Consider the following 25,140-nt stretch of genomic DNA (forward strand, 5'->3'; position numbering starts at 1 on the left):
TTCTGACAAAAAATCATTTTTAAAAAGTGGAAGAATGAATGAGTTCACATTTTTATGTAACTGACATTACACAAAGAGGTTTCAAGCATCAATGAGAAAAGTGGACAAGATCATCTCTGTTGCTTCCCCATTTTTTTCTAGCTTCTTACTGGAAAGTATCTTAAGTAGACACATAAAAGTAGAAAAAATATTGTAATGACCTTTTCTGCATCCTTTGGTCAATTCCATAATTATCCATACATATCTGATTTATATACACCCACACATAACACCCTTTTCCTCCAAGTACTTTGAAATAATACAAGATATATTATTTCATTTAAAAAATTTTCCATAGGCATTTCAAAATAATAATTTCTGTTTTTGGGGAAAAAACATTAAACTATAATTATCACGCATAAAAAGTATAACAAAAATTATTTAATGACATCAAATATCCAGTCAGTGTTCACATTTCTGTAACGATTTCATGATTTTTTTATCGTCTATTCAAATGAGGTCCAAAGTCCATGCATTGTACTTGGCTCATGTATATTTAAGGTCCTTTTTAATCTATAGTTTTCTTCTGTTTTTCCCTAAAATAGATTTGTTAAAGAAACGAGGCCATTTGTCCAAAGCATTTGAGCATTTTCCATGTTTTGAATTTGCTGATTGCATACTAATGGTGTCATTTACATGTCCCTTGTACTTTGTATAAATCAGTAATTAGATCTAGATCCTTGAGATTTAATGATGCCTCTTCTGAGATTGTTCTGCTTTATGGATATCCCCTCCCCCTCAAAAAGGACAAATATTTATCATGACTTCAGTTTTATACAGATTATAACTACTGTAGATGAGGACTTTTTCTGTGGAATTCCTTTTTTTTTTGCCTGCGGAATTCTTTGGTGGGGAGGATGCATAAGGTCTTGCATCGTCTAATGGAAAGAACACCAACTTTGGAGCCCAACAGACCTTAGTGGAAGATCCACCAACTAGATGCTATGTGATCTTGACCAAGCTATTTAAACTTTAGCTATTTCGTTCATAAACTAAGGACAATAATGAGTTCTTTAAAAGGCCGTTGTAAATACTAGAGAGAGCAACACATATAAAGCATCAGGCTTTATGTTCTAGAGGTCTTGAGGATGCTCTCTGCCTGGAGTGTTCTTTCTCACTGTGTCCCCTACTACTATATTGCTTTTCAACACTGATCAGCCTTTACTTTCCCAGGTGGTACTCCCAAATCCCCAGTCTGAGCTATCAGCTGCTCTTTTATGCCTCCTGTCTTTTATGTTATGAGCATTTACCAAACCACGACTAGTTTCTGGTTTTGCTTCCTCACTAAAATTTGAGCTACTATAGATAATGCCTCTGTGCTTTGTATTTAAATATTATTTTAACTATAAAACATTTCATACATTAAAATACAGAAAAAATATGATTGACATTTATTTGCCCTCTACTAAAACTAAGCAAGGGCTGATGTTTTATGAAATTGGCTTCATCGCTCTCTCTTTAAAAAAATTATAATTATATTACTAACCCAGATAAAGCCTCACCCTTATACTTCTTCTATTTTTTCCTTCCCAAATGAAATGCCCATCTTAAAGCATATTTTTGCACTTTTATTTCATATGTACAAGATATGCTATTTCATACATTGGGTCTGAACGTTGTACATAAGTAGTATAGGGCTGTACGTATTATTTTGCTACTTGTTTTTTGTTTACTGGTTGCTATACTTTTGAGGTTTATCCATGGTATAACACGTACCATTTTTCATTAATTTTAATTACTGTATAGTATTCCATTATATGAATGAATTATAATGTATTCAACCATTTTCTTACTAAGAAACAGTTGAACTGGTTTCACCCTTGTGTTACTATGAACAGGGCTCCAATGGACAACCAGAAACACTTGTCCTTGTGCTCACATTGTTTGTGTTTCTTGAGGGGGAGGCATGGAGGATGAGAATTTTTTTCCATGTCCCAAATCCTAACATAATGCCTGAAATATTAAGTGCTCAATCAGTGTTTATTGAAGAAAGGAATGAAAATATGACATTTTTCATTCATTCAAAAATGAAGTGGTCTTGGACATGAAACTAAACTATCATTAGGGCCCACTTATTAAAAATATGAAGTTATCCATGAGGCTTTATAAATGTGAATGTGTTGCTATTACTTGGCTTAAGCCATAGGAATTCCGCTTCAAGTGAATCACAGGGGAAATGAAAACATAATGCCAGAGAAAAATCAATCATTCCCCAGGCTGACATTAGCTACGTATTCAATTCAGTGTTGAGGACAGAGCTTCAATTTTTACCATGGGCAACACGGAAAGGCCAAGGCAACCACAGGGTTCTGATTTATGGCATCATGAGTTGCAAAAGGATCTAACACCCCACATCACAACAAGAGCTTGTTCACTTTCATGGGAATGATCGAACACTGGGTCAGAGTATAAATAGATGCACTTTGCCCTTAAAAGACTACTTGGGAAAAAAAAAAAATAAAAAAAAAAAAAAAAAAAAAAAAAAAAGACTACTTGGGGCACATTCTGTCACATGCTAATGGCCGACATCAAGATCACTGAAATGCTTAAAAAGCTTGATAACTGATGCTTTCTGGGGGGGGGGGACCCACTATTCAGCTTCTAATACTACTTTGGAGGCTACATTAGAAAACCTTGAAATTCCGTCTTTTTCCAAATTTCCCACCCATAAACCTCCCACACGCAAAAGTGATGTCAGGGATCCATCCATCCAAGCTATGAAACCACCTATTTCTTCCTTAATCAAATCACTGGCAATGGAGATGCAATTACCTCTAGACCAGCTAGATCCACTCCCTGGAGCTGAGGATGGAATTAGCTTTCCTGAGGCATGTGTTGCACACAGGAAGGTAGATGCCTAAATAAATTTAAAGTCCTGTTAAGAGGAAAGAAGCAGGAAATAAATCCTGAGTAGATAGCCAACAGTGTCAGCAACAGTCCACCCCTTTAACTTCCCAATTATCAATCCACATTCCTCTTGCCATGCAAGACGCTGACTCTTACATGAAATATGTTCATTCCAACTCCAAATCTATGATCTCTAAGTGATGTACAGTTTTTGTATTCAAGCAGCTGTTTGTGTTCAAGCAACGTACAGAAAAAAGTAAAAAATCAAGAGAGTTGCAATTAAAAACAAAAGCCATTGAGTATAATATATCCTGGAAACCCCACTAGTCACTGGCTAGTGCTAGGATAGCATAGAAGGTTAGGGAACTTGGCCAGAAAACTAGAGTAAAATTGTCTCCTCCCCACCGCCGTTCCACAGTGCTCTGAAAATACAGTCCAGCTAAGAAGGAGCATAAAATGAACAACAGGTTTCCACTTCAAAATATTTATTAGATTTTGCAGCTGCCATTTAGCAACTGATTTAAAGACTAAGCTAACACCTGTGAGTAGCAAACCATCTAAGATCAAAAAGACCAAGAATTCAAAGCCAAGAAGGACTACTTCCTGGGGACAGGGATAAACCAGAGCTGAACTAGTTTCACAGGTCACAGTTAGGCCTGATCCTGCTTTCACTGAAGAAATCATACTTGTACCCTATACACTACTGGAAGAAAATGAAAACCCTTGCTGAGGAAAGATATATGGAGCTGCTATAGTTATTTTTTATATATATACAATGTCAAGCATACAACAACAGAGAGGCAGGAAGATGTGTCCAATAATCAAAAGAAAAACAAGCAATAAAAGCAGACAGACAGAAAATCCAGATTTTTGGAAATAGCAAAGAATTAATTAATGCATTAAAGAAAATAGAGAAAAAAGGTGCACAAAAATCTATGAAAAAATGGTTAGTTCAACATAGACTACAAAACAATTAAATGGATGTTATAAAACTAAAATATGTAATATATAAATATAAAATTAAGAGTCCATGGGGGGGTATGAAGGCAGGCTGGAAAGAAGAGAAGTGAAATTAAAAATAAGTCAATAGAAAAATGTATAAACAGAAGCACAGAAAGAAAAAAAGAATAGTGTAAGAGAATAGTATAGGAGACATACAGGGCACATAGTCAAAAACCATATAGTGAACAAAGTCTTGGATGGAGAGGAGAGAGAGATTGGAGCAATATATGGCACAGAGGAAATAAGATAGTTTTAAAATTGGTTAAAGACATCCAACCACTGTTTTGAAAATCTGAAGAACCCTAAACAGGATAAACCAAAGACAACCATACCTCAACATATGGTAGTCAGACTACTGAGTAACCAGAGAAAACTTAAAAATCTGAGAGATAGGGGCTGCCCAGTGGCTCACCAGTTTAGCCTGCCTTCAGCCCAGGGCATGATCCTGGAGACCTGGGATCGAGTCCCACATCAGGCTTCCTGCATGGGCCCTGCTTCTCCCTCTGCCTGTCTCTCTCTCTCATAAATAAAAATAAAATCTTTTTTTTAAAAAAAGAGTAGCCATTTTAATTGTATTAGTTGAATAAGGGGGCCAACTTCATCCTTCTGCCTGTGGATATCCAGTATTATCCCAGCACCACTCGTTCAAAAGACTAGTCTTCCCTCCCTTGAATGGTCTTGACACTTGCTAAAAACCAATTCACTATAAATGTGATGGTTTATGTCTGGATTCTCAATCCTATTCTATTGATCTATATGTCTATCCTTATGCCAGTGCCACGCTGTCTTGATTACTATGGTATTGTGGTAAGTTGTTTTTTTTTTTTTTTTTTAGCAATAATAAACACTTGTTTCAAGCTGTAGTAAGTTTTTAAAATCAAAAAGTGTGAGCCTTCCAACTTTGTTCTTCTTTTTGAAGAATGCTTTGGTTATTCTGGATCCTTTTAATTTCCACATGAATTTGAGAATCAAATTGTCAATTTCATCAAATAAATCAACTGGTGCTATGATGTAAATTGCTTTGACTCTGCAGGTCAATCGTAGGAGGGTGGATACTACCACTGAACAACGTTCAGTCTTCTGATCCACAAACATGGGACGTCTTTCCATTTATTCGGGTCTTCTTTAATTTCTTTATTTCTTTATTTCTTTTTTTAAAAAGAAGATTTACTTATTTGAGAGAGAAAAAGAATGCATGAGCAGGGGGAGAGGAAAAGGGAGAGAAAATCAAGTAGACTTTCCAGTGAGCCAAGTCCAACGGAGCTAGATCTCATGACCTGAGACCATGACCTGAGCTGAAATCAAGATTTGGATGCTCAGTCAACCGAGCCATCCAGGCACCTCTTCTTTAACTTTTTCAACACTTTTTTATAGTTTCATCATTTAGTTTTTCACTTCTTTTGTTAAATTTATTCCTAAGCATTTATTCTTTTTGAAGCTATTGTATGTGGAATTGTTTTATAAGTTTTAATTTCTTTTATAAGTTTTAATTTAAATTCCAGTTAGTTAATGTACAGTTAGTCTCAGGTGTATAATATAGTGATTTGACATTTTCGGATTGGTTCCAGTGTATAGAAATATAATTGATACAATTGATTTTGTATATTGATCTTGTATTGCTAACTTGCTGAACTAGTTTATTAGTTTGAATAGTTTTTTAGTGAAGTCCTTAGGATTTTCTATATATAAGATCATGTCACTTGCAAATAAGCAGAGTTTCACTTTTTTCTTTCCAATATGGCTGCCTTTTTTTCTTGTTTAATTTCCTAGGTTAGAATCTCTAGTATAATTTTGAATAGACATGATAACAACAAACATCTTTGCATTTTTCTGAATCTTAGGATAAAAACAGTCTTTCACCATTACATATGATGTGACCTGTGGGTTTTTGTATAGACCTCCTTTATCAAATTGGTGTGATTTTTTAGTATTTTTACCATGAAGGGATCTTAGACTTTATCAAATGCTTTTTCTAAATTTATTGAGGTTATGGTGCAGTTTTTGTCCTCATTGCACTGATATGGAATACCATATTAATAGGTTATTTTATGTTAAACCAAATTTTTTTGATAAATCCATTGTCATGGTGTGCAATGACACCATGTGTTGTGTTTTTATGTGTTGTCAAATTTAATTTGTATTTTGTTAAAGATTTTCATATCTGTATTCATAAGAGATGTTTTCTTTTTTGTGTGTGATGACTATCACAGTTTGTATCAGTGTAATAAAGACCTTATAGAATTGGTTGGTTACTGTTCCTTCCTTTTTTTTTTTTTTTTTGAAAAAATTTGTACCTAACTCTTTTATTTTATTTATTTTAATTCCAGTATAGTTAATATACAGTGCTATATTAGTTTCAGGTGTACAGTATACTGGTTCAACAATTTTAGACATTGCTTAGTGCTCATCATGATGTGTCCTCTTAATTCTCTCCACCTATTTTACTCAATCCCCCACCAGCCTCCCCTCTGGTAACAAGATCTGTTTGTTCTCTATAGTTAAGAGTCTATTTCTTGGCTTATCTCTTTTTTGTTGTTCATCTGTTTTGTTTCTTAAATTTCACATATGAGTGAAATCATATTTGTATTTGTCTTTCTCTGACTTATTTCACCGAGCATTATATTCTCTAGATCCATCCATGCTGCTGCAAATGGCAAGATTTCATTATTTTTATGGTTGAATAATATTCCTCTGTGTGTGTGTGTGTGTTGTTTCTTGTGTTCTTAATATTAGCTATTCTGAAGCATGAAGTGATATCTCATTGTGGTTTTGATTTGCATTTCCCTGATGATGAGTGGTGTTGAGCATCTTTTCATATGTCTGTTGGCCATGTGCATGTCTTCTTTGGAGAAATGTATGTTCATGTCTTCTGCCATTTTTTAATTGGATTATTTGGCTTTGGGGTTTTTTAGTTTTATGAGTTCTTTACACATTTTGGATACTAACCCTTTATTGGATATGCCATTTGCAAATACCTTGTCCCAGTCAGTAAGTTGTCTTTTAGTTTTATTGACTGATTTTTTTTCTGTGCAAAAGCTTTTTATTTTGATGTAACCCTAATAGTTTATTTTGCTTTTGTTTCCCTTACCTGAGGAGATATATCTAGAAAAATGTTGCTATGGCTGGTGTCAGAGAAATTTTTGCCTGTGCTCTTTTCTAGGATTTCTATGGTTTCATTAAGGTCCTTAATCCATTTTAAGTTTATTTTTGTGTATAGTAGAGAAAAGCGGTAAATTTTCATTTTTCTACATGTTGCTGTCCCGATTTCCCAGCACCAATTTTTTAAGAGATTGTCTTTATCCCATTGCATATTCTTGCCTCTATTAATTCTATTTTAAATGTTTAGACAGTTTAGAAATAAAGTAAGTCTGGACCTGGGTTTTTCTTTGTGGGGAATTTCTAAATTACTAATTCAATCTTTTTGCTTTGTCTAGGTCTGTTCAAATTTTCTATTTCTTTTGATCAGTTTTAGTAGTTTGAGCTTCTTAAAAGTGTGTCCATTTCATCTAAATTATCAAATTTGTTGACATACAATTGTTCATAGCATTCCCTTATAATCCTTTTTATTTCTGTAAGGTTGAGATATACATATATCAAACCAAGTAATACATTGTTTTAATTATTAGGTTATGTAAATTTATGTATTTTAAAGAAGTTAAATGAAAAGGAAAGCAAGTTTTACTTGTAGAGTCTGTTATGTTACCCTCCAATTTACCATTTATGACTTTTTTATTTGTTTCTATGAATTCCACTTACCATCTGGCAGCATTTCCTTATGCTAATGAGCTTTGCTCACAATCATCTCTTTTGAATATCACATCTTTATATGTCATTAGCTCAATTAGACAATTACAGTTGATCCTTAAATAATGTGGGCTTGAACTGCACAGGTCCACTTGTACATGGATTTTATAAAATAAATCCAATACGGAACTGTAAATACTGTAAATTTTCTCTGCCTTATGATTTTCTTAACAACATTTTCTTTTCTCTAGTTTAAGAATACAGTGTATAATACGTATTGCATACAAAGTATGTGTAAATTAGCTGTTTATGTTATTGGTAAGGCTTCAGGTCAACAGTAGGCTAATAGTTAAGTTTTGGAGAAGTCAAAGTTATATGTAAATTTTTTACTGTCTAGAAAGTCAGCAACCCTAACCTGCATGTTACTCAAGGGTCAATTGTATGTCCATACTGTTTTATATAATTTGTTTTTAAATAATAAAAAGAAAAATATGCATTGTTAGTGTCTTTTATGATTACCTAGTTACCTTTACAAGTGCTCTTTGATTTCTCAGATGAATTCAAAGTCCCATCGGGGTCACTTGTTGTCAACCTAAAAAATTTCCTTTTAGTATTTTTCACGAAGCAGGTCTTCTAGCAATGAAATCTCTTTAGTTTTTGTTTATTTTTATCTTGTTTTCTTGAAAGATAGCTTTCCTGGATGTAAAATTAGTTCATTTTTTTTTCTTTTCGTCTTTAGACATCCCATTGCCTCTGGCTTCCACTGTTACTAATGAGGAATCAATCATTAATCCTTTTAGGGTTCGGCATTTTAAATATGGTATAGTAGGGATCCCTGGGTGGCGCAGCGGTTTAGCGCCTGCCTTTGGCCCGGGGCGCGATCCTGGAGACCCGGGATCGAATCCCACGTCGGGCTCCCGGTGCATGGAGCCTGCTTCTCCCTCTGCCTGTGTCTCTGCCTGTATCTATCTCTCTCTCTCTCACTGTGACTATCATAAATAAAATAAAATAAAAATTTAAAAAAAAAATAAAATAAATATGGTATAGTAGGTGTGAATCTATTTGTATTTTCTCTACTTAGAATTTATCAAGGTTCTAGGATGTATAGATTCATGTTTTCTATCACCCTTGGGGAGTTTCAGCCATTATTTCCTCAAACATTTTTTTCTGCTCCTCCCTCTCTCTACTCTTCTATTTATACAATCATTCCATGTATGTTGGTGCACTCTATGGCTCTCTGTGTTTCTCTGATGCTCTGCTTCTTTTTCTGCATTTTTTAAAACTGTTTTTCAGATTGCATGATCCTTATCACCAAGTTTTCAGATTCTTTTTTCTGGTGGTTCAAATATACTGTTGAGTCCTGGTGAATTTTTCATTTTAGTTATCATAATTTTCAACTCCAGAATTTCCATTTGGATCTTTTTTACAATTTCCCTGTCTTTATTAATATTCTCTATTTGGTGAGATTATTAGCACACTCTTTTACTTCCTTTAACATGTCTCCTCCTAGGTCTATGAATATATTTGCAATGGCTGTGTTGAAGTCTTTGTTAAATCTAATGTGTGGGCTCTCTCACAAGAAGTGTCTGTTCTTTCCTGCTTTTCCCCCATATAAAGGTCTCACTGTTCTGGGTTTTGTTTTGTTGTTTATTTTTTATTTTTTATTTTTTTGAATGCCTTGTTTTTTCATTAAAAGCTGGACATTTTAAATAATATAACAACTCAGGATACTGATTTCCGTCTCCCTCTGGGGGTTGTTGTTTTTATAGTTGTCATTTGCTTCTGCCTTCGGTTAGTGATTTGGGTGGTCTAAAACAGGAAAGTCCATTTCCCCTGTGCAATCTGATATTGCTCCTCAGAAAGCACTGCCTTGGGCATTTGCATAGTCACCCTGGGATGACAGTGGTTTCAGCAGGTCTCTCTTTTACAGTTTCTCTCCCTGATCCATCTGTTAGGCTGCGTGTCTCTGGTGATACCACATCCAGCTATTAGATTCTTCTAATTGCCTGCCAATTGCTCTATTGTTTGTAATAATGTCCTGGTGCATAGATTGCTCCCAGGTCTCATTTAAATACAGACTCCTTTCCAGGGGAAATTTTTTAGGCTAGGCTTCAAGATTTGTTTTACCTCCCAGAGGGCTGTTCTGAACTGTTTCTTTCCCTGGTTCTCTGATAAACTAGCTGTCCCACAACTGAAGTCACTCTCATGGAGCTATCAGCCTTCTGTTAATTGCTTACCACCAGAATCTCCATTGTTTTTGAGAGCTCTCTTAGACTGGAACTCCCTGCACTCCATTCTAAAAAAAAAAAAAAGTCATTCATTTGAGTAGAAATCAGAGCTTTCTGTTCTTAAGGCTCACCTCTCTTGTCAACCGAAATCTCTCAAAATGCTCCAGAGCTTGGGGAAGGACAATGGCTTGCTTCTCCCTGAACAGCATGCAGGCAGGGGCAGTAGCCTCTGGTCTTCTCACCTTGCTTCTTCTGGCATGAAACTTCCAGCCTTTGAATAAGCCAGGGTGAGGACAATTGGTGCCCTAGTACCCTTGGCCTGTCACTTAGAGTTTCCATTCTATGACCCGTCTCCCTCGATGCTCAACTTCAATTGTCAACATCAGCCACACTCACCTGAAGTCAGTCTATTTAACACAGAACCAGGAGAGATGAGAAATGCTGGCAGGCTTTCCCTCCTAGAAATGCAAAGTCACCCTTGACTGAAAGCTGGTGGAACAAGAAGTCTTATGTTCTTAGGCACATGCACCTGAAGTGTAGCTTCCATCATGCTGAGCTGATGATAGACTGAGCAGGTTATGGCTTGAGTGCCACAGAATCTTCCTTTTTTTACCAAGATTAATAGAACTTCTTGAATTAATATTTCTTCATTTACTGTATGCTCTTAGGACAATTTCCAGAGATTTTTTTTTTTTACATTTTTATTTATTTATTCATGAGACACACAGAGAGAGGCAGAGACACAGGCAGGGGGAGAAGCAGGCTCCCTACGAGGAGCCAGATGGGGGACTCAATCCCAGGACCCCTGGGTCACACCCTGAGCCCAAGGCAGATGCTCAATCACTGAACCACCCAGGCGCCCCAATTTCCAGAGATTTTAAATAGTTAAGGGCTTTAAAAAATAACTTTCACCAATTCGGTTTTTATGCTGAGAAACAGGTCCTCAGAGTTTCTCACACCACCTTTTCAGGTGTGAATCAAGCGTATGTGGTGAAATAAGCATAGTTTCTGCTAGGTAAGATTGTTGAAGAAATTGTGTGTATAAGAGTAAAAGGGAAAATATAAAGTTACTTTCATTTAATACCAGTCTGTATCGGGATACGTTATTTTTATTTTTTCAAAGCCAGGTCATCAAAGACTATGAAATTCGACCTTGTTCCTGAAACACTTGTTCTAGGAACTGCATGCCAGCCCATAGCCTTAGCTATCCCAAGGCTGCCAAGCTGTGAAGAAGCCCAAGCTACAAGGAGAGATTCAGCTGAACTCAGCCATCAGGTCCTCTCAGTCCACGTCCCTAAACATCCATGCCATCCCCAGCTGCCATCCCCAGCTGCTCAGATCTCCGCACCCAAGGCACCGACCCCGTGCAACAAATACAAGCTGTCCTTACTGTGCCCTGGCCGAAATCTGACACCAGAATCCGTCAGCATTATAAGATGGCTGTTTTATGCTACTAAGTTTTGGGGCAGTTTATCCCACAGTAATAAATAACTGGAAAAAAAGGAAAATATCCAGGATATGTTCCCATAATAATAGTTCTGTGCTTGGATTTATTTCTTTTTCTTAGACACCTCGATCGGCAGGTAGAAATTAACAGAAGCATTGTGTGCAGCTCCTGCGCCCTAAATCCGGGCTTGGGCTCTCCCAGACCCGGGCCAGACCCCACCTTTACCAGCTCCGGTCCGCACTTCTCCTCCAGGCTGGGTTTCCCGTCCGTGGAGGGGGTACAGAAATCTCTCCCCAGGGTCCTTCCAGGGTCTGGGAAAGGACCCAGCCTTTGAGCTCCCTGGGCCTCCCCTCCCTGCACCTGCAGGTGTGCAGCTGGGCCCTGCCTAGGGACCCAGTAAGCACGAGTTCGCGCCCTCCTCGTCCCAACCGCCAGACTTTCACCTTGACACGAGCCCCCCTACGGCCCCGGGCAGAGCTTGTGCAAAGGCCCTGTGGACCCCAGGCCAGGCCGAGCCCCCCGGGCCGCCGGGCGCACCTCCGGGCGGGGGAACCTCCCTCGCGGCCGCACAGCCCGGGCCCTAGAGCCCCCGCGGGGTCCCCGGCTCCCGGCCAGGCCACCAGCCGGGTCACCTGTCCCCTGCTGCGGCCCGCGGCCCCCGGGACACGTTTAAGAGCAAGTCTGGTTCTGGGAAAACACCGAGTGCAGAGCCGCGAGCAGCCCGGACCAAGGGAGGCCGCGGAGGGAGCCCTCGAGCGACCGCCCCGGGACACGGGGACTGCAGGGCCTGAGGCCTCCTTCCAGAGAGGCAACCCCTCACCTGCGACAGCCTGCCTGGGCCTGCGGGGCCTGCTGCCCCGGGATGGGGGCGGCCCGGCTCTGGGGGAGGACCCCGGCCCGAGATCCAGGTCCCCGAGATCCAGGTCCCCGAGATCCAGGTCCCCGCGATCCAGGTCCCCCAGATCCAGAGTCCCCGAGATCCAGGGTCCCCGAGATCCAGGTCCCTGCGATCCAGGGTCCCCGAGATCCAGAGTCCCCGAGATCCAGAGTCCCCGCGATCCAGGTCCCTGAGATCCAGGGTCCCCGCGATCCAGAGTCCCCGAGATCCAGGTCCCTGCGATCCAGGGACCTCGAGATCCAGGGTCCTCGAGATCCAGGGTCCCCGAGATCCAGAGTCCCCGAGATCCAGGGTCCCCACGATCCAGGGTCCCCGCGATCCAGGTCCCCGAGATCCAGGTCCCCGCGATCCAGGTCCCCGAGATCCAGAGTCCCCGAGATCCAGGTCCCTGCGATCCAGGGTCCCCGCGATCCAGGGTCCCCACGATCCAGGGTCCCCGAGATCCAGGGTCCCCGAGATCCAGGTCCCCGCGATCCAGGTCCCCGAGATCCAGGGTCCCCGAGATCCAGGTCCTTGCACCCTGAGATCCAGGTCCCCACGCTCCAGGGTCCCCGCGACCCAAGGTCCCCGCTCTCGTGGGTATCAGGCTCTGTGGAGTGGGTCCGCCCCCCGACCACGGGCTGCCAGGGAAGCATCCGCCAGCTTCGCTTTCTCTGGACTTCGGGCCCCAGTGGGAAAGGAAATTAAAGCTTCATATTTAATGTTTGCTTCCGATCCACGGCGCTGAAGGGTCACAGGCCAGGGGTCAGGCTGCCTGGATGTGACAAGGCCTGAAACGCTGCCAATGTCAGTCTCCTGGCCCCGACCTCCAGGCAGCACCAGGGCAGCTCCAGGCAGCACCGGGGCAGCACCAGGGCAGCTCCAAGGCAGCTCCAGGGCAGCTCCGGGCAGCACCAGGGCAGCTCCAGGCAGTACCAGGGCAGCACCAGGCAGCACCAGAGCAGCTCCAAGGCAGCACCAGGGCAGCTCCAGGCAGCACCAGGGCAGCTCCAGGCAGCACTGGGGCAGCACCAGGGCAGCTCCAAGGCAGCTCCAGGGCAGCTCCAAGCAGTACCAGGGCAGCTCCAGGCAGCACCAGGGCAGCTCCAGGCAGTACCAGGGCAGCTCCAGGCAGCACCAGGGCAGCTCCTGGCAGCACCAGGGCAGCTCCAGGCAGTACCAGGGCAGCACCAGGCAGCACCAGAGCAGCTCCAGGGCAGCACCAGAGCAGCTCCAGGCAGCACCAGGGCAGCACCAGGGCAGCTCCAAGGCAGCTCCAGGGCAGCTCCAGGCAGTACCAGGGCAGCTCCAGGGCAGCACCAGGGCAGCTCCAGGCAGCACCAGGGCAGCTCCAGGCAGCACCAGGGCAGCTCCAGGCAGCACCAGGGCAGCACCAGGCAGCACCAGAGCAGCTCCAAGGCAGCACCAGGGCAGCTCCAGGGAGCACCAGGGCAGCTCCAGGCAGCACCGGGGCAGTACCAGGGCAGCTCCAGGCAGCACCAGGGCAGCTCCAGGCAGCACCGGGGCAGCACCAGGGCAGCTCCAAGGCAGCTCCAGGGCAGCTCCAAGCAGTACCAGGGCAGCTCCAGGCAGCACCAGGGCAGCTCCAGGTAGTACCAGGGCAGCACCAGGGCAGCTCCAGGCAGCACCAGGGCAGCTCCAGGCAGTACCAGGGCAGCTCCAGGGCAGCTCCAAGGCAGCTCCAGGGCAGCACCAGGCAGCACCAGGGCAGCTCCAGGGCAGCTCCAGGACAGCTCCAGGGCAGCACCAGGCAGCACAGTCCACACATCTCAGCGGCAGCCGAGGCACCGCAGGATGCTCAGCATCCCTGACCTCTCGTGTTTACATCAAGCACCTAGTGACTCCTACACTGTCGCACCTGGGCGTTTAAGGGGTGGCCTGATGCTCGCCCATGGCTCCAACCCTCCCCTCCCCCCGCTATTGTCGCAGCAAGCCCGGTGCCTTGCCTGTGCTGCTGGGAGGTCAGTGCAGGGAAGCACGTGCGGAACCACCCGTCCTGAGAGTACCGCGCGGCCGGTAGATGGAGAAGCACGCAGCCGGGCTCAGAGCCGGGCATCGCTCAGTGGGTGACCTCTCTGCCAGTGACTGGAGGGAGAAAAGCTCTTCAGGAATGAACATGTGTCTCTTGGGCACCATGGGGGAATTCTAGAAAGAACTGGCAAAAAAATAAAATAAAATAAAATAAAATAAAGGCAAATAGATGCAAATAAATCCCAAATGGTCTTGTTTGACTTCCAGAGCTTTTTTTTTTTTTTTTTGGTCTTTTTTTAATTTGAGTTACCACTTAGGTGAGGTAGCCAGACTGGTAGCGACAGCAGAGTGCTGGTTCCCAGGGCCTGGGAGGGAAGGGGGCACAGGGGCTGTTTAACAGTTCAAAGCTGCAGCTCCCAGGATGGAGCGTTCTGGAGACGTGTCGCACGACGCTGTGAATCCACGTGACACTACTGTACACTGAACGATGGTTACGATGGTGAACTTTATGTTATGTGTATTTTGCCCCAACTAAAAAAAATGAGAGAAAAAATTTAAAAGGAGTTGAATTAGGTGTCAACTTTAAAAAGTCAAGTCAGCACACCTGCAACCTCTGCCTCTCATCTCCTGTAACTGGAAAAGGAAGCTGCGCTGGGCCCTCCACCAGCAGGGCAGTGGCTCAGGCTGAGGGCAGCCGCGGCCTCGGGGAGCTGACGTCTGCGCAGTGGCCACCCGGCCTCCAGAAGCTCTGGGCTTGGAAACCCCTGTGCCGGAGATCATGCAATATACGCTACTTTTCCAGAACAATTGAGACACAAAAGTGTTGGGCCCCTGGGTCGTTCTGTTGTTAAGCATCTGCCTTCGGCTCAGGGTCCTGGGCTCAAGCCTCTCAATAGGCTCCCTGCGCAGGAGGAGCCTGCTCCTTCCTCTCCTTCGGCCCCTGCCCCCCACTCATTCTCGCTCTCTCTGTCTCCTCTCAAATAAACAAAATCCTTTTTCAAAAGTAGGGATGCATGGGGGGCTCAGCGGTTGAGCGTCTGACTTTGGCTCAGGGCGTCATCCCAGGGTCCTGGGATCGAGTCCCGCGTCGGGCTCCCTGCATGGCACCTGCTTCTCCCTCTGCTTGTGTCTCTGCCTCTCCCTCTGTGTGTGTGTGTGTCTCTCATGAATAAATAAATAAAATATTTTCAAAAAAGAGGCAAAAGTATTAAAAATCCTTGAGAGTCTTTGAGAAACCTTTTGAAGTACACTTTTGGCCATTGCTATGCAAGCAAACTAGGCAACTGGCAAACAGAAAAGACAGGGTCCAGTGAAGGGGCTACGGCTGACGCCCCCCACCCCCATCAGTGCTCGGCCGTATTACCTACTGCCTTGGCCTGACATTCCCTCCAGTGCTTCTCTGAATCCCCTGTCCTCCCGGCTTCCACTAGGGACTCAGTGCCATGAAACATCTCCTGAAGGGACGAAGGGTCACTTAACTCCCCGCAGACCACTCACCACCCTGGCCTCCCCGGGCCTACAGCCACAACCCCAAATGGGGACAGTGAGCGATATCCGAGTGTCCATTCCTCCCTCCTGCATTGCAGGGCCCCCTCCCTAATTCACAGGCCAAATTTAGGTAAGATTTGCGATGTGGAAATTTGTGCCCTGGAAATGAGGTTGAGCCCTTTGGCTGGTTGGGTGCCACGAATCATGGGCTTTCAAGCAGACTCACAGGGTGACAGCGATCTGAGGCAGCCGACACTCTGCCCCAGCCCCCCTGCAACCTGGAACTGCCCCACGCTCCCTTCCTCCTCCTGGGTCTGGAGCCTTCCTAGGGCATGCAGTGTTTGCAAGGATCCAGGGACAGGTCAAAAGTCCCAAATAAGGAAGAATATGTTAGAATGGGTACCAGAGGGAGAGAAATAATGGTTATAAAATCAAGTATAGCTGTCAAAGCATTTGGAAACACCTCGATGTCTCACATTAGTTTTTCAAATTGTGGTCTTTAAAGTGTAATAAACAAGTGTACTAGAAAGGACAAAGAGAACCTTGGATTCCACTTGTGTCAAGATGTCCCTGGAAAATAGGAGCAGTGAGTCCTGAGGGCAGATGCAGGAGGGAACACTCGGAGACTTGGGGCCCAAACAAGTCTAGATGTCCAGCACTCAACGATGATACCCAACTTTTAGAAGTGAATCCAGCACTTGGGCACAGAGCAACCTGACTTTAAAAGCCATCAGTGGGATTTATTTTTACATTTGTGCTTTACTGTTTTATGTAGAAAAAAAAAAAAACATTGTTTTGAATAACTAGAAGGAACCACAAGGGAAAAATGGGTGGGACGGTGGAGGGCGGAAGGGATTAAAGCACAGTCCAACATTTTCAAGAAGAAAACCTACCATTCTGTTTTCTGCATTTCTTCACTGGAATTTATTACTCATCCAAGCACAACAGATAATTGAGTGGGGTATTCCATCGTCTCTCCAAAAACAATAATGCCACATGTCCAAAATTCCACCATTTCAAAAACCTCATAGCCAACAAATTGTAGAGTCCCTCTATGGTAACCACCTAGTACCAAATAAATCCTGCTGTTCATGGCCACGGTTCTTTCCATTTCTTACATGGGCTTTGAACAGGCCATAAATCCATTGATGAATTAGTCAGATTTTGACCACAGTTCTTTCCACAAAGGCTAGGCAAGGTATGATGAATTCAAGCCTAGTAGCCATGCACAGGGAAATCATACAAATTGCCTCCCCATAAATTGAGAATGAGATTTGGGGAAAATACCCAGAGAGTTCTTGCTGACATCCAGACCCATCGACCATTTATTCACTAGTTAGATAAATGGCAGGGAAAGCTCACCCTTCCTGGACTCTGGTCAGTCTGCTTATAACTAACCATGATTGTGGTTGAGTTGCAGCTCTTCTGGGGCTTATGTGTCTGCTCTGAAAAATTAATCCCTATGGGCTTCCTGCTCTAAGGCTCCATGATTTTACCTTGTGATCTGTAAGAGGCAGGGGGGGAAATCAGATAATATGTTGGAAGAGGTGAGCAGAACAGATGGAAGAGGAATTAATAACGAGGGTAGGAGATGGCCCTATCTCCCGTAAACAGAGGGAGAGGGATCCCTCTGTGCTTTGAAATCAGAATTCAGCTTTTCTAACTTCTAAAGAGATGTTGCAGGCTGAATTCAGCAGCCCCGCTCAGCAAAGAGAGCTTGGTCTGAAGCACATCCATTTCCCAAACTGAAAAGAGAGCCCGGGCTGGGCACGTCTCTGCCTGGGAAGAGGGCACCTTATCACCACATTAAAGGCCTCTGGAAAGAAGAGTAGCCACATTATTATTAGTTAATTTCTGCTCTCATGACAGATGCTATAGAGAAACAATAGAAAGATGATGTGGGGAAAGCAAAGATTCCAGGAAAGGTCTAGGCGTATCAATGAACAGCGACGTATTTATAAATATATGATGTAATGTAGTCACGAAAAGGACTTTAAAAAAAAGCTTGTGATACACTGGGTGTATACAAAGAGGCCAGACACTGTGTGCCTGAGAGGTAACAAGGCTTTCTTTATTCTGCAGATACTAACCTTAGCTCAGCCTTTAAGAAGACCGCAGACAGTTTGGAGCACCCCAAGTTCAGAAGAGCATTGAGACACTGGAAGTCTTCCAGAAAAGAGCCACAGAGTTGAGTTACAGGCTGCTAAGGGTTGAGCAATGCAGGGAGGGTCAACAGCATGCAACACTGAGTAAGTGCAGCGGCTATAAGTCAACCAGGGCAAGAACAACCTAAAAATAATCACAAGGCCTCCCCCATGAAGAAGGTTTCCATTCTCCCCAGGAGAGGGACCTGGGCAGCTGCAGACCACACCCAGGCTCTTGGCCAATGAGCCAACAATATATTTATAACCTGCAGCTTCCAGGGACTGTGGTTGCTGGCTGGCCTGCACTAGGATTAGCAACATCAGCTGTCGGAGAGATGGTCCCACAGAGGGTGACAAGCTCAAGCAGAAGTGGCTCCAGGAACAGCGTGTAGGAGCCCCCATGATATGGGTGTGCTCTCTTCATCTCTCTTCCCCAAGCTCTTTTCCTCTCTTACTCCTCTTTTCTATCTTCCTTGTACCTTCTTTCCCCCTCTGCTCCCACCGCAGTGATCCTTACTGACCTTCTGCTAGATTAGCTTCCCCAGTCCAGGAAGAAGATGAGATGGCTGCACAAACCACCCTTGAGGTGTGAGTGACTCTGCAGATTAGCCTCCAAGGCAAGAAGATCTGCAAAGATAGAGAGTCCAGCAGAACTAAGGGGTCATGGATGACACCATAGGGGTCCCTGAAGTTTTCCTCTCCCTTGGTGCTGCGCAAACTCCTCACCTAGCTTGCAGCTCTAAGAGCAGCACAAAAGTCAAGGGCCGTACTCTTCAGGAATGGTATAGCTTTCCTTTTCTGCTCAACCAGCCTGAACCTATCCTTTCCCGGAACACAAAACCTCTTATTCTAAAAAATAAAATAAAATAAAGAGCAAGAATATATGGGAGAGTTACTTACCATGTTATATCTTTTAGATCAGTGAGCTAGGAAAAAAATGATTTTTAAGTATACTAATATGACCATTACTTGGAGCAATTTAGAAGTGGATTACTCATGCTTCAGCTGGGAAAAGCTCTCCTGAGTCTCCTTTTTTTAAAAAATAATACTATGTTGAGAACAGCTAGCTACAATTTTCTATTAGGTGATGAAACCAGTGTAGAGAGAACCCCCTGAGCAGTATACTTGGAAGAAGAGGCACTTGGTGGCATGGGGTTATACCTGGCTTGAAGGATGCCCTACAAGCACTGCCGTGCATTGCTGTTAAAGCCAGGGGCCACTACAGGAACCCCACCCCCTGGTAAGCTAAGTTCTATCGGAATCTTGCTAACCTATGTCCACTCTTCCGCCTTAGAAAGAAATCTTCATAGGGATCCCTGGGTGGCGCAGCGGTTTGGCGCCTGCCTTTGGCCCAGGGCGCGATCCTGGAGACCTGGGATCGAATCCCACGTCAGGCTCCCGGTGCATGGAGCCTGCTTCTCCCTCTGCCTGTGTCTCTGCCTCTCTCTCTCTCACTGTGTGCCTATCATGAATAAATAAAAATTAAAAAAAAAAACAGAAAGAAATCTTCATAAACACAATAATTATTCAATAATTCAGATTTGGTTAGGGTTGCGTGTCCACCTGTGATTTGTGCTCATCTGTCAGGTAGGGATGAAAGACACAGAACAAAATATCTGCTGACTCCCCGTCATGAAAGGGAGACGAGTGGGAGAGCAAGCCAAATCCAATACTTGTGGCATGTGTGAGTCTGCTTAACAAGATGTTGAGCTGCCTCTGCTTCTTCACTTTCTTCTAACTGTCCTGAATCTCCCCACCCACCCCCCCGAATCCCCAGAAATCCTGTCCTCCATTTTGTCACCCGAGCCTCTTAGTCTTGTAGACTCTGGGGCTGTAATGTGAGTCTTCACCAGGGCCTCCCACTCATCCTTGGGTTAAAGAAACAGCTTGGCAGACAAAGTTGGAGAGATTTCTAGAGAAATTTAGGCACAGAGTGGATGAGGGACAGTGTCCTATGAGATAATGCAAAGGAGATAAAGGACCCTCAAGGACCTAGAGAGGGCACTATTGCCTAGAGGAGCCAGGACACCTGAGGGGGCAAAGCTCAGATAGTCCAAAGACTCCAAGCAAAACACTATGGGCAGAAACCCTCCAGAGTGATCCCTCAATCAGGGGCTAATCCATTCCATGATTCAACCACATGGGAGCAGGGAGGGGTGGCCAAGCATGACATGGAAAATACTTTAAAACAAACAAGCAAACAATAAAGAAAAGCAAGCATTGTCCCAGCCCGGCTGAGTCTCCAAGTTCATGGTAGTTCTCCACAAGGATCTTTCCAGCTCTGGTCTTCTTAGACATATCCCATCTCACTGACCACATTCTTCAAATGATGCTGCATGCCTAGGCATATGAAGAAAGCCACTGCTGTCTCCTGGAGAATGTAGCTTTTTGGCTGATGGAAAGCATGAGGATGTTTAGCACCCCAAACCAGAAGAGGGACCATCCAGGAGGGAGAAAGGGTCCAGGAGATGGAAGCTGGGACCCACTTTGAGTCCAGGGAAACAGAGCTGTCACTTGGGAAGGATTTGGGCTATCAGGAGCTCTCCCACACTGCCAGGGGTCATAGGCCACTAGGACTCAATGACTCCATACCTGGGGGTAACTTAACAGAAATACATGCACATGGACATCAGGGTTCACACACAGGAATTTCAGAGAATAGTGGTTCATAGAATACTGGAAACAACGCAGACATCCATCCAGTAGTAATAAAATGAATCAATAGCACAAAGGAGTATTATGAGAGATGAGAACAACAAACTGTAGCTACTTATAATAAGAAACATCAATATCACAAACATAATGCTGAAGAAGAGAAGTGTGACCAAAGGAAATAGACGACACAACCCCATTTATATAAAATTCAAACACAGGCCAAAAACCACACACATGATCAATGTTGTTTAGGGGTTATATACAAGCAGCAAAACTAAGAAAAGCAAAGAAGAATCTCCAGAGAAGTGGGACAAAGATGTAAGCAGAAGAGCCCCTCGTACCTTCTCCCGGGGTAGGATGAGGTTCTGGGGTGTTGGAATGTTGAAACCTTCTTGGGATTGGCTTCACTGAACTATACATACACAGGAAGGCATTTGTCTGAATGTATGTTCTTTTTCACTGTAAAAGAGGTGGAGAGGGAAGAAAGATTATTGAACTTAGAGACAAATCCATGGATTCTATTCCCATTTCTGTCACTTATTAAACCCTTAAGGTTGTCATATAATCTCCCTCAGCCTCAATTTTCTTACCTATACAATGTATAAACAGTAAAATGTGGGCTATCACTCTTACTGCAAAGAGCTATTGCGTAGCTGAAATGGGTATATTTTTAAATGCTTTAGATCCCCAAAAGCAGCATATACAGGGAAGAAATAACTTTTATAAATTCCCATTTTGTAATTTTACCTATAACTGAATATTGATTTCCTATCTGTTCACTCAGCAAACATCTGTTTTGTGCTTGCTAGGCACCTGGCACTGTGCTAGGTACTGTGCAACTACAGTGAGCAAGAACAGATATTCCATTGAGGACATTTGCATCAATAATCAAAAGTGAAACTGGGTGGTGCCTGGGTGGCTCAGTCAGTTGGGTGTCTGCCTTCGGCTGGGGAGGTGGTCCCGGGGTCCTGGGATAGAGCCCCACTTTGGGCTCCCTGCTCACTGGGGAGCCTGCTTCTCCTTCTCCCCACCTCCATGCTTTCTCTCCCTAGCTCTCTTTCTCAAATAAATAAATAAAATCTTTTTTAAAAAGTGAAACTGGGATTCCTTTAAGAATGAGTGGATAAAGAAAATGTGGTATTTCTATACAATGGGATATGATTCAGCCTTACAAGGAAGGAAGCTCCGATACATGCTACCACATGGATGAAACTCAAGGACATTACACTAAGTGAAATAAGCCAGCCACAAAGGACAAATACTGCATGGATCCACTGATATGAGTTTCCTAGAGTACTCAGATTCCTAGAGACAGAGTAGAATGGTGGTTCCCAGAGGCTGGGGGAGAGAGGAAATGAGTTAATATTCAATGGACACAGAGTTTCAGGCTTACTAGATGAAAAAAGTTCCAGAGACATATATGGTGGTAATGTTTGCACAATAATACCTTGTACATTCGTGTACTTAATGGTACTAAGTTGTACACTTAAAAATGTTAATATGGGGGTTGCCTGAGTGGCACAGTCATTTAAGCATCTTATTCTTGATTTGAGCTCCAGTTGTGATCTCAGAGTCATGAGATCAAGCCCCACATCAAGCTCCGCCCTCAGCATGAAGTCTGCTTGAGATTCTCTCTGCCTCTCCCACTCATGCACTCTCTCTCTCTCTCTAAAATAAATAAGTAAATATTTTTTAAAAAATAGATAAAATAGTTTAGCGCCGCCTGCAGCCCAGGGTGTGATCCTAGGAACCTGGGATAGAGTCTCACTTGGGGCTTCCTGCATGGAGCCTGCTTCTTCCTCTGCCTGTGTCTCTGCCTCTCTCTCTCTGAATAAATAAATAAATCTTTAAAAAAATAAAAATAAAAATAAAAAAATAGATAAAATGGTAAATTTTATGTTATATGTAGTTCACAATAATTTTTTTCACAATTTTTTTATTTTTGTTTAAATTTTACTCATTTAACATACAGTGCAATATTGGTTTCTGGATACCATGATTTTTTAAATGGTTAAGATACTTTAAAAAAAAAAGTGGGCCTGGGAAAAACACTAGAAGTATCCTTACCAACATCAGTAACAAAACAAAGATGTCCACCATCATCACAACCATCACAACCATATTGGTGATGCTAGCCAAAGCAATTAGATATGACAAAGAAACCAGATACATAAAAATTAAGAGAGAGGTGAGTCTATCACTGTTAATAGATAGTATCACTGCAACCGCAACCAGAAAAATCATAAGAGAATCAATCAAAACTGCTACTTGGACAACAGCTCAGGAAGGTAGAAACAAGATTGACATCAGACTTTTCCGTGCCTTGTTCACTTAAGGAAAATGTGTCACATCTGGGTGTGTAGAAAAAGCACCTCTTTCTGGTGGTCACAGCCCCATGAGCATGCTGCCTGACCCGGAAAGGACAAGCCAAGTTGCAGCCACATGCCCCCAGATGAATGCCTTGTGTAATGACAGGTATGCAAATGCACTCCCTCAGTATTAAGACAGAAAATTAACATATAGAAATCAATAATTTTATATGCAAACAATTCTTATTTAACAGGAGCAAAGAAGGCAACATCATTTATAGGAGCAATAAAAAATACAAAACATCTAGAGAAAAATTAACAAGAAATATGTAAACCTTCGGAATAAAACTTCAAGATGCTCCTGAAGGGGGATCCCTGGGTGGCTCAGGGGTTCGACGCCTGCCTTTGGCCCAGGGCTCAATCCTGGAATCCCGGGATCAAGTCCCACGTTGGGCTCCCGGCATGGAGCCTGCTTCTCCCTCTGCCTGTCTCTCTTTCTCTCTCTCTCTCTCTCCATGTCTATCATGAATAAATAAATAAAATCTTTAAAAAACAAAAAGATGCTCCTGAAGAATATAAAGGTAGACTTTTTTAAATGGAAGGACATACCGTGCTCTTGATCGGAAGACTCAACATCAAAAGGTGTCAACTCTCTTTAAGTGCAGTTAGTTAAAGATTACTATCATCTCAATACCATCTTATATTAAAAAAGAGATTTTTCTGGACAAATAATTCTAAAGTCTATATGAAAAACAGGAAGAACCAATAAAATTATGAAAAGAAAGAAGAATGAGGAAAGGCCACCTTTAAGAAGTATTAAACGCACTCTAAAGATCCAATACTAAACATCCAATAATCAAAACTGAAAGGAAGACACACTAGTGGAAAAGGGTTAGTAAACCCAGGAACAGAGTCGAACGTACATGTGAAACAGGTGTCTGACAAAGGCTACATCCTAAATCATGGCAGCAAAGATGGACTTTTTAATAAAGGAGATTAGTACAACCAGGTAGCCATTTGGGAAAAGATAAACTTGATCCATCCCTCACGGAAAATACCAGAATAACCTCCAAATGTGTCATAGACTTAAATGTAAGAAAATGAAACCATCGAAAACTTCTAGAAAAATCCAAGAACAGAAAAAAATCCCAGGCTTTTATAGTGTTGAATAGGAAGGTCTTTCTAACTCAAAAGTCTTTTGAAGACTCAAAAATTCAGCAGCCATAAAATAAAACCAAAAGATTAGTTAAAGATATGGAAGTCAAAAATATTTATATGGTAAAGATATCATAGGCAATACAGATATTAAATATTAGGGAGTTATTGTTAATTTTCTTGGAAGTAATAATGGTATAATTGTGTATGAAAATGTTCTTTTAGGAGTGCTTGCTGAAGTGCTTGGGTTTAAAGAGACGTGCTAAAAAATTAAAAAATAATAAATAAATAAATAAATAGAATTGCTGTACGCACTTTATATTTATATACACAAGCTCACACATCTGTGCATGCATGTCTGCATGTGCCTACACATGCATTCACACACACATTAAGGCAAAAATGGTAACTGCCATCAATCGTTGAGTTTAGAAGGTAGATATACAGGTGATTGTTACATTGTTCTTTTGGTGATTTATTTATTCATAATAGAAAGTTGAAAACATACATCATAAGCAAAGTGAAAAGACAAATGACAAGCTATTTGTAACCTATATCATAAAGAAGGGCTAATCTTCCTGATATATAAAGAAATTCTGTAAGTTAAGAAGAAAATAAACCAATAACTCAATAGAAAAGGGGGTAAAGGAAGAAAGAGTTCCTAGAAAAGGAGATACGAAACATGAAGAACTGCTTGATCTCATTCAAAACAAATTCAGATCAAAACTGCATTGAGGTCACATGTCTCACTTTATCAGATTTGCAAAATCCAACATTTGAAAACATGTGAGGCTGCGAGGAAATGATGCCCTCAGACTTTGCTGGTAGGAGGGCAAAATGCCAAAATGACAGTGGGTGGGGATTTCATATATATCAAAGTTATAAATATGTTTACTTTTCACCCAGTAATCTGACTTCTGGGAATTTCCCCGATGGATATGCCTGTATACATATAAAACAACAGATTTCCAAGTTGACTTTTTTTTTTAATTTTATTTATTTATTCATGAGAGACACACACAGAAAGAGAGAGAGAGGCAGAGACCCAGGCCGAGGGAGAAGCAGGCTCCATGCAGGGAGCCCGACGTGGGACTCGATCCTGGGACCCCAGGATCACGCCCTGGGCCAAAGGCAGGCGCTAAACCGCTGAGCCCCCCGGGGATCCCAGCCGAGTTGACTCTTTGAATCATTCTTTGTCATAGTAAAAGACTGA

This window comes from Canis lupus, chromosome 35 (genome assembly GCF_003254725.2).
Source record: "Canis lupus dingo isolate Sandy chromosome 35, ASM325472v2, whole genome shotgun sequence".
Lineage (NCBI taxonomy): Eukaryota > Metazoa > Chordata > Mammalia > Carnivora > Canidae > Canis > Canis lupus.